Raw genomic sequence first — 11,293 nt, forward strand, 5'->3', positions numbered from 1 at the left:
CTTCCATTAATTAGGCTAATTTTAAGAACAACTAATGTTACTGGCAATGTTATCCTGTAATCATCCACATAAAGTAGATTTTCAGGCTATGTAAGTTGGGTTTTTTCCTTTATTTCATCCATTTTACTGAACTACAGAATGACTATGAATCAGAGCAAGGACTGCCATGTAAGGCTCTGCTGGTTGTGCACTGCAGAAAGGCAGCCAGTTAAGGAGGTAAAGGGGTCTGAACTCGTATCTGGTATACATTCCCCTCAGCAAGTCATGTGCAGAGGAAGAGGTCTGTGCCACTGCTCATCAGTATGAGTGTGGTGCAGGTCTGCCCAGAAGAGGTGACTTTTTGTAATTTGCCCAAAGAGGGTACCATGCTTAATTCTTCCATCTACCCAGGAGGTACCTTTTTAAAAAAGAGTAGGAACAGGGCCCAGGATTTAGCTTAGTGGTTCTGTTGCCTGCCTTGCATGTGTAAGGTCCTGAGTTCAATCCCCAGTACCAAAACAATCAAAAAGGAAAATAAAAGAGTAGGAACAGTTTATTGGGCAATAAGAATAGCTTCTGAGAGACAGGAGGGGTCGGTTGCCACTGAAGCCTTTTGTTGGGTAGTTCACAGAATAAAGTCACAGTGTGAGTACAACGTGGGTCAAACTACCCTCAGCCTTTAGGATTACAAGTACAGCTGCTTCGCTAATACGGCGTCAGGAGGGAAGTGGGGCACGTAGCAAGGGCATATGGCTGGCATTACTAGGAACCTTGGGGGCATCTTTTTGAAAAAATGTACAAAACAATGGTGTGTTGTGGCTGGTTTTTGCTGGTTTCTAAAAGGAGAGCTGGTTACATATATCTCCTCCCAGTTCCACACTCAGCAGTGGTAGGTTGGTAGCTTTAGTCAGCGACAGCATAGCAGTGCTTACACTGTAGAGATCAATAAATGCTATAAGTACGGGTCCCACCCACCAGAGTCAGTTTCCAACACACCTTTTTCAGTTTAGGCTAGCAGATGGCCCTGACCAGCACCAGCACACTAGGGGGGCCAAAAGTATGACTGAGGGCCGGGATTTAGCTCAGTGGCACTGTGCCTGCCTTGTAAGCACAAGGTCCTGAATTTGATCCCTGGTACCAAAAAACCAAAAACCAAAAAGTTTTTGGTTTTTTGGAGAGCTGGAGGAACTCATAAGGGTATAAGCAGCTTGCCAGTGCCCATAGCAAATTCAGATTATTTCACAAGACAGTTGTGATCACAAACTGTTAAGGGTCACAGAGAAATACCTAGTCCCACTCTAGAGAGGACGAGGAGGTAAATGAACTGTTGGGCATGGAACTGAGCAGGGGGACACAACAGCTCCTTGCCCTAAGCAAAGGGCCAGAAACCCCCAGAGCCAGATAGGCCAAAGGCCATCCCAAGTCCACACTGAGTTGTAGCCCTTAACAGTTCAATGGAATGAAGACCATACCTGTCAGTGCCACAGGAAAAGAAGGTACAAGGTTAGTAACACCCCTTACACCTGCCCCTTTCCAGGCCAGAACGACCTCCAATGAGTCCCCTCTGTCACATAGGAAGAACAGTGTCAAGTCAGGAGGAAAGAAAGCCAGAAGAAAGACAAGGCTTCTTCCAGAAGGAAGATGTTCATGTAGGAGTCAAGCAGAAGATGGATGTGAACAAATCCACCTTTCTTGTTAGAGTAGCCTCACCTTTCTACCTGTCCAGGCCATAAAGGAGAAGTCTGCGTGCCCATGAGTTTGCAAGCAGGCAGAGTAAGAACTCTACCTAGGAATAGGCAGGAAAATGCTTTGAAGCTGGGTTATAGTAAATCACTCCTCTTCCCAGAGTGGGCTAACGTGGAGCACCCCAGGCATGGTGGGGTGAAGGGGCCTTGAATACTGATCAGAAGCACACAGATTGTAGGAAACAAACCACAGCGTCTTGGAGCTCAGGGGATGGTGACCCAGACTGTAGATGGGTACCTAGCTAGATGTACATGAAGCACAAAACAAGGGGCTCATCACAAGAGTCCTGTAAACTATTACACCTCTAGTGGAGGGAAGGTTTTACAAATCATTGAGCCCATCATTATGTGCCTGGGGGAGGGGGTGACACAAACAGTTCAGATCCACTCTACTTGTTATCAGTGTGAGAATGGATTATTATCCCCACAAGACTAATATATACAATGGCATTTTGAGTAAGCATGGCCTTTCGGGAACATTTTTTTTCAGTTAACAAAACAAGATGTAACCAGCTTGTGAGTGGTAGGTGTTTAATTGGCTCTTTTAGGGAATACATGATTGGTAGTATTTGCTGATTTCTGGGAATATTGCCACTGTGGTTGATTTGAAGCTACTTGTCAACCAGCTCCAAGAATTTTTGAAAATTTACCAATTGGCTGTTGTGAGCATGTATGAGCATCTCTTTCCCAACAGTGGATAAACTATATGGTCTGAGGATGAGGTATCCGTCGGAGGCTCGGCAGCAACGAGAATACCCGACTAAAATCGACACAAACAATCCAGGCGCACATGGCAAATCGAAAGTGGCTCAGCGTCATGGTTAAGGACCCTGGATCTTTGCTTCCTTCTGCTCTTCCGTCCTCAGCAGACAGGCTTTCACCCTCCATGGTTGTGGGGTGACTGCCACAGCTGCAGGCATCATTCTCTCACAACCATGGTCCAAGAAGAAGGTTTGCATTGCGTTGCCTGCTTCAGTTTATCAGAGAAAAACCTGCCCTAAACCCCCTCAACGGATTTATTTTTACATCTCATTGTAAAATAGATAGCCATCTCTATATCTACCCCTATCTCTAATACAGTCACTGGCAAGAGAGAGTAGAATTACATTACTGATTTGGACAAAACAAAATCCCCTAAACCTGTGGTGCTGAAACTCGGGCAAGCATGCTGCAACCAGCTATTCTCACTGAAAGCTCTAAAGCGTTCACCATCAGTGTCCTAAATTTACTTTCCCTACCCTCGCTGTCATTTCACACCTGAACAGAATCAGTGTTCTATTAGCATGGAAGGAGAAGGAACGGCCGTTAAGAAGCTATGGTTTAAATACGAAGTGTTCCCTGCAGATGCATGCATTGAGGGCTTGGTCCCCCATGCAGCAGTGTTCAGAGGTGATGGCTCATGAGGACATCAGATCCCTGATGAGAGCGTGATTTGATAGCAGAACTCGGAGGTGAAGGAAACAGGAGTGGGGCCTATGTGAAGAAACTAATGTGGTTCCTGACCCCTTTCCTCTTCGGATCTTTCACCTTCCGCTTCCTGGCAGCCATGAGGTCAGCAGCTTTTCCTCTGCCACACGCACCTGCCATGATTCTGCCTTTCTACAAGACTAAAAGCAATGGAGCCAGCAGACCATGGGCTGAAAGCCCTGAACTGTGAGCCAACATTATCTTTCATCTTTTAAGTTGTTGATGGCAGGCATTTTGTCACAGTGATGGAAGGCTGACTAACAGGTATCAGCCATCAATGTCTACCACAACAAATGAATGCAGTGTAGTGAGATGTCTATGGAATAAAACAAGAGATCTGCAGGCTGGGAATTTAGCTCAGTGGTTCCAGTGCCTGCTTTGCAAGTGCAAGAACCTGAGTTCAATCCCCAGTACCAAAAAAACAACAACAAAACAAGAGATCTTCAATAAAACATGACTGACCTTTGGGAGAACCCCCTAAATTCCAATCTAGGTGAATTTGGTAGAATCTAAAGAAAGCGAACCTGGATGTAATTTAATTTATTAAGCACACACCAGTCATGTCCTCCTTTGGAGAGCAGCTGACTAGAGGATAGTCAGAGCTTATACATTGGAAGCTCAAAGACTCACAGGTGGCAGAATTTATTCAGCATTCTTCACAAATACAATATGAACATGGTGTACTGAAGTCTAGTAGTCAGAGAATATATGAAAGTATTGCATAGGGATAGTTTATTAGGTCCTTCCATGGCCTGATGAAATATATTTTTGAATACTTCCGTATTATAGAGGCTGATTTTAAAGTGTTTTGCTTCTGTTTTTATTTTTGTTTTTGAGACAGGATCTCACTATGTAGTTCAGGCTGGCCTTGAACTCACTATGCGTTCCAGGCTAGCCTTGAACTCATGGCGATCCTTCTGCCCCAGTCTTCTGTGTGCTGTGATTACAGGTGTGCACCACCCTGCCTGGCTTCTAAAGTTTATACGAAAATATAAGTAATAGTCAATTTTTTTTTTTTTTTTTAGACAGGGTCTCACTATGTAGTTGAGGCTGACCTGGAATTCACTGTGTATCCCAGGCTGGTCTCGAACTCACAGTGATTCTCCTGCCTTGGCCTCCCAAGTGCTTGGATTATAGGTGTGTGCCACCACACCCGGCTCAGATTCTTTTTATTTTCTGGTACCAAGAATTGAATCAAGAGGTGCTCTACCATTGAGCTACTTCCCTAGTTCCCACTCCCCCCACCCTTCTTTTGGTATTGGGGATTGAACTTGGGTCCTTGTGCCAAGTGGTGGGACCTCTGAGCTAAATCCCTGGCCCCTCCCACTCCCTGTTTTGAAGGAAGCTCTCACTAAATTGCCCACGGTGGCCCCAAACTTGTGATCCTTTTGCTTCAGCCACCTGAGTAGTTGAGATTACAGGTGTGTACCATGGCACCCGCCATAAGAACAGGCAGATTTTATAATAAAGAATGAGGAAGGGACTGGGGATTTAGCTTAATGGCACCACACCTGCCTTGCAAGCACAAAGTCCTGAGTTTGATCCCTAGTACTGCAAAAAAAAAGAGAGAGAGACAGAGAAAGGAATAATTGACTATACAAATATTAGATAATTATAAAACTGTTGTAGTTAAGGGAGGTAGGTCCTGATATATGAATAGATGGACCGATGAAATAAAGAATCCACAAGTTGCTGTAAATACTCTATGATTTAAGGTTATGCTTTAAATCAATGGAGACAGGAGGCTGAGGCAGGAGGATCACTTAAACCTCGACAGTGGAGGCAAATCTATGAAACGTATGCTATAGAAGGCTGTTTGTTATCACTGAGAGCTCTAAAAGGTTCACCATCACTGGCCTAGGAGTTCAAGTTTGGCCTGGGAAAAACAGCAAGATCCTGACTCAAAAAAATAAAAAGTAGGGTTGGGGATTGGCTCAGTGGTTCTGCTGCCTGCCTCACAAATGCAAGGGCCAGAGTTCGATTCCTGGTACCGAAGGAAAAAAAAAAAGTAATTCATATTTTATTTCTCACTTATATTTTATTTTTCATTTATTTACTGTGGTACTAGGGATTGAACCAGTACCTTTGCACTGAGCTGCATCCGTAGTCCCCATTTTTATTTTTAAGTTTTGAAATGGTTTTGCTTAGTCGTCCAAGCTGGGATTAAGTTTGTGATCCTCCTGCCCCAGCCTTCTAGAGTGCTAGGATTATAGGAATGTGCCACCATGCCCAACTGGCTTTTTTTTTTGAGACAGAGTCTCACTATTGGTTGCTCAGGCTGGTCTGGAACTTTTGGGCTCAGGTAATCTTGCTTCAACCTCCTAAGTAGCTGGGACTACAGGTTGATGTGGTAGATACTGAAGCAAAGGGCCCAATGTTCTTTCTTTCTATTGGTCAGTTTTTCATCACTAGTACAAAATACCTGCAATTTAACGAAGAAGTTTGATTTGGCTCACAGATTCAGAGGACGCAGTCCATGGTTAGCTGTCTCCAAGGCAGAAATAGTATGCCAGAGGGCCTGGCCAATTAAGCTGCTCAACTCATGGTAGCCAGGAAGCAGAGCAGGGGAGCAGTGCCAGAGAAGGAGCCAGGGACCAGACACCGAGGCCAGTCGTGCCTCCATGACCCACCCAGAAATGGGCTTCATTAATCCCCTAGGCAGCTCCTGAGCCAATCAAGTAGACAATTAAGCTTTCCAGTCAGATGCCCCAAGAGGTACATTTTACCTCTTTCCACAGTTGCCCCAAACACCTCACAGGCAGCCATACTTACATCAGACACTTCATGGTTGCCCTGAGAGACATTTGCTTTGGCTGCCACAAGCTTTGGTCACAAGTGTACCCCAGATGACCCACACCTCTCCAGATACTGCCCTTCTGCAGCCCTCCTCCATCAGGGCTGTGAGGAAACCCACTACCGTGACTAAACAGGTTACCTGCCTTTTATTCCTACATAAGCAAACTCTCCATACCCTTAGCAGGTTAGCCCATGGACTCTACCTCTTCATGCTACGGCACAAGCCCTAACAAAGCCTCATTTGGATGGCATGTTTTTTTCTTATTTGACTATGTTTTCATCTTTTGTCCTCTTCCTTCCTCTTCTCTCTTGCTCTTTTTTTTGCTTGTTTTGTTTTTGCTGTTTTTTTTTGAGACAGGATCTCACTTTGTAGTTCAGGCTGGCCTCAAATTTGCAGCAATCCTCCTGCCTTAGCTTCCCAACTGCTGGGATTACAGATGTGCACCACTGTGCCCAGCCTAAATAAACTAAAAATTCTTTACCTCTAAAGAGGTGTACTGGGAAACAAGAAATTCAGGACAATTGAGAGTTTTGATTTTTAGGATATGTCATTCTATTGCTGTGGTAGACAGCTTCTGAACTGAGCCCCAATGACCTCTACCCTCCTGATAGTCACACCATTGAGTGATCCCTTTCCCAGGAATACAGGCGAGATCTGTAACTTGCTTCTGACTAAAAGAACACAGTGACGGCCATGGGATGTCACTTCTGCGATTACAGAAGACAGTGACTTCTGCCTTGTTATTAGTCTCTCTCTCTTTTGATGCCCTTGAAGCGACTTACCATACTGTACAGGACCATGTGCAAGGAACTGAGAACAGTTTCTCATCTAAAAACTGAGACTCGCAGTTCAACAGCTGCTGACAAACTGAATTCCCATAACTATGAGATTAAAGGCAGGCCCTGCTTCAGCTGAGCCTTCAGATGAGATCTCTACCCCAGCTGATCCCTTGACTGCTGCCTTGTAAACCAGAGAAGGCAGTTCAGCCCATATCCAGGTTCCTGGCCCACAGAAACTCTGAGATAATAAATGTGTTATTGTCAGCTGCCAAATCTGGGGATAATTTGTTATGCACCAACAGGTGACTAATACAGCTGTTTAATTCTCTCTTAAATGTATACTGCATATTTAATTACAAAATTAGTTAAAAACGTCCATTAAAATAACAACAAAAACAATACCAGCCCACTTACTTTTTTCAGATTCCATATTCATTAAGCAACTTCCTGATTATATTTCAAGGTTCCCAGTTGTTCCCAAATGTGCCCCAAAATAAGTCATCTAAACATTCTGGTCATTAGAAGGGAATACATCCCCTCATAAAATGATACATTGGTCCCCTGTTCAAAGCACTCAAGACTCCTTTCAGGATAACTAGAGAGAAGCCACTCAACCTCTGGATAGAGCCGATCAGCTCTGGGGCAGGTGAGGCCCCTTGGGGTGATCCTGCCAAGATCAGCAGTACTGAGGCCTTTGATGAATTCACTCATCCTGCTGCAGCCCCTCTCTGACCTTCCAAAGCTCTAACAGCTTATATAAACCAACAACAAAAACGACTGGAACAGGCTCTATTTGGAGCTCTACTTCGTCTGTTGAGGTTAATCAAATTTTTGTGTGTAGATTTTTAAGTTGCATGTTTCTTTTTCTTTTGGGGGGGGACTTCACACTGAGCTGCATTTGTAGCCCCCCACCTTTATTTTGAGATTGGGTCTTGCTAAGTCACTAAACTGCCCAGGCTGGATTCAAACTTGAGATCTTCTTGCCTCAGCCTTCTAGAGTGCTGGGATTATAGGTTTGTGCCACATACCCGCCCAGGTAGTTGCACATTTCTTTAAAGTATAAAGCTGATAATCTTAAATATAAGTAGCATTTTCTTCCTTTGTCTCCCAAATATGAAGTAGGCTCATACATAATTTTAAAAACCCATAAAGCATTTTGCAAGTTTCAAATTTTTCGACAAAACAAAAGTTCTTTACTATATGTATTTGTGTTCATCAGTTTAAGTCTTTGTTTGGGTTTTTCACTGTTTCCTCTTTTCACTCCAATTACCAAGTAGCTTTATTTTTTTAACTTTTAACACCTCATCTTCACTTTCATACTGGCATAATTTGCTTACTGGTTTAAGTGAAAATATACAATCATTGCTCCTTTTTGCTGCAGTGGTGGCCTGTAACTACCTCTGGTCAAGAGATTTAAGTTACATTTCACTCATTTTTCATATTCTACTAGAATGAATAGTCAGACCATCAGTTAAATCTGATTTTCCCCATTAGTGCACTCAGTTCTCCAACTTGCATACCAACGGAAGAGTGCCAATAAAAGTCTACATTCTTACACCTACCTCCCTTCCACAAAAGTTCCTGCTCCCAAGTTTTCCTTCCACTTCAAGTCTTCAGGATCTTCAGCCGGGCATGGTGGCATACACCTGTAATCCCACCACTTGGGAGGCTGAGGCAGGAGGATCACTGTGAATTCGAGAGCAGCCTGGGCTACATAGTGAGTTCCAGGCCAGTCTCAACTACATAATGAGAAACAAAACAAAACAAAAGCTACAGAAGGAAAGCAAGGCTGGAACTTGAGGGTGATATTAAAAACATTGCTCCTAGGGGTAGCAAGTCAGCCCTGTGCCAAGTAAATGGGCTCATAATGACTAAATTACAACAATAGATAATTTTAATGGAGGGCTCACCTCAAAGTTTCCCAAAAGGAGCCTTACACTCCTATATCTAACTGTTGTTGGAAAACTGCCTTATTGACTGTCTGCCTGCTGAAAACCAGATTATGTCCTCAAACCTCCAGACCTGCCTCATTATCCTGAAACCAGATACATGGCCACTGCAGAGCCTGGCGCTGATTAGAGGTCATTGTACTGCAAAACTAACATCACATGTTCTTCGAAATGCAAATGAACCCACATTATATAATCCAATCATGTAATTCAATTAGAGTTGATGGAGAGTCAAATAGATACATACATCATGCCCAACTATAAATCAATACTTTAAAAGAGGCTTCTTTTGAGAAAGAAAAAAAAAACAGCTCTTGAAATATTCAGTTGTATAAAAAGTTCAAAATTATCTAGAACAGTGGTGGCGAACCTATAGCATGCGATCCACAGCAGGCTGTATCACCCAAAGCTCTAAAACATTCACCGTCACTGGTCTACAACATAGAAGCTCCAAAAAAATTTTTTTAAAAAAACCAGGTGTGATTACCCCTGTAATCCCAGCTACTCGGGAGGCCGAGGCAGCAGGATCACAAGTTCAAGGTCAGTCGGGGCACTTAGCAAGACCCTGTCTCAAAAAACAAAGTTTGGGATGTAACTCAGTGGTAGAGTGCTTGCTTATAATGTGTGAGGCCTGGGTTCAATCGCTAGTGTCAGAAAAATAGGTAAGTCTGAGATAAATGAGACAAGCTTAAAATGAATTCACTCTAAACTAAACCTAACTGCCTAGTTCCAGCAGCGTATAAACTTCTATGTGGAGAAGTAAATTGAATTCTGAGTCAAATGAAAGAAGAAGCAGCCTTCCTAAGTGCAGGTGGTAATACTGCCAATTTGGTGGTCTGATGGGGCTTTTAAAAAATGATCACACTTATAGAATGGGCTGAAAAACAATATTTTGACTAGTGATTTCATGTTTGTAAAGGGTATTGTTTGGGAATTTCCTCCAATGTTTAGAAGCTTTGTGTTTTGCACACACTGATTGATTAGTTAATCTACAGCTGCTTCTGGGTGCTCAGTAATTTTCAGTCTTGTTGCTATGAGACAAGGACTGCTCTGAATTTGCCAATGTGACAGGCATGTGAAGAGCGGGTGGGCTCTGCCCACCCACCACAGTGCCCTCAAGTGGTCATTCTGCAAAACTGCTACAGAAAATATGTTTTCCCCACTGTTTTCTAAACTGTCCTCTTCCCAGGTGAATTAGCAGGTTAGGTAAACGCTGGGGAACTGTGTATTCTTTTCATATTTTTCACACAGTGAGGTTTTTTTTTTTTCCCCTGGGACAAATGAATCATGCTACAGAAAAGAGACGGGCAAAGCTGAAAGGATGATAACTGAAAGGATGGTGGAAAACATTTTAGTTTGCCTCTAATTTCACCTCTTGGTCTGGATTTCCTCTTCTAAGTGAGGAGTATCGCTAGGTCTCCCTGTCTCTTCTGCTAGAAGCGGCTCTAATTCTTTGTTTCTTTTACATATCGTCCTTACAGAGGAGCATAACCTCAAAACTAATCTTGTTCAAGTTTTCCCCGAATCTGGTTATGTTGCTTCAAAGTGAATTTGAGCAAATGGCAGCAGGGATAGAGGGGCACAGGAGGTCTGCACCCACTGTCCTTTCTGAGCAGAAAGAATGGCCCAGGTAACAGGTAAGCCTACGTGAGCTCGGTAGTGGGCTGGTGGACTCATTATTTCATTAAGGTTTAGAAAAGGGGGAACTGAAATACCACAGGACGCATTCTTGTCTCTTCCCCTGGAGTTTTGAAGAAGCTGGTATCTGGCAGAGAACTGTTTCTACCCTTCTTTTTCGGAGGCTCCAGGAACCCAGATGTACGGTGTGCCTCACAGTGCACTTAGAAGACTGGGGTCACGTTGTTCTGCTCTTCACTTGCCTGTCTCCCTGTGGCTTAAATCTGGTTTTTGCTAAGTAAACATTGAGTTGTGAATGTTGTTCTCACTCTTAACTGGTCATTATTTGGAAAATTTAAAAGGAAAATGTCTACAACAGTAAGCTGTATGAAGTTACCATCCCGAGTTTCCACCAAATGAGGTAAACTCACAGAACATTAAAGACAGAATGGAGTTCAGTAATCATCTAGTATTTCCTTTAGTGTAAGCTAAGACCTAAAAGTAAAAATAAACTGAAACAAAATTTTTATAATCTAACTTTAAAAAACAAGTACTCCAAAAATAAAATAAAATAAAATTACAGTTACCACAAAAACCAAACCAAAACAAAAAACAAGTACTCCATTAGGTAAAAAATAAAACTACTGCAGGGTCTATGTTCTAATAAGTAGATAAATATCTGGTTCGGTCTGCCAAGAAGAATGTGAGGTCACAAAGAGAAAAATGTGCGATATTCTTTTTATCTCTTGGATTTGATTAAAGGCATCATCTCAAGAGGATTGATCTGAAGTAGGAGGATTGCCAAGTTCAAGTCCAGCCTGGGCACAGTGACTTAATGTCTCAAAATAAAAAATAAAAGGCTGGGGATGTAGCTCAGTGTGAAGACCTGAGTTTAATCTCTAGTCCATATATATATACATATATATATATATATGTGTGTGTGTGTGTGTATATATATAT

At 42.9% G+C, this 11,293-nt stretch overlaps 1 protein-coding gene across 1 annotated transcript in view; it reads right to left on the reverse strand.

Annotated features, from left to right (window-relative positions):
* Dusp16 (dual specificity phosphatase 16) overlaps positions 1-11,293 on the reverse strand; it is a 173,567-nt gene that overhangs the window by 136,421 nt on the left and 25,853 nt on the right. The gene's annotated exons all lie outside the window — the stretch shown is intronic.

This window comes from Fukomys damarensis, unplaced genomic scaffold (assembly GCF_012274545.1).
Source record: "Fukomys damarensis isolate Sample0158 unplaced genomic scaffold, DMR_v1.0_HiC HiC_scaffold_19, whole genome shotgun sequence".
NCBI classification, from domain to species: Eukaryota; Metazoa; Chordata; class Mammalia; order Rodentia; family Bathyergidae; genus Fukomys; species Fukomys damarensis.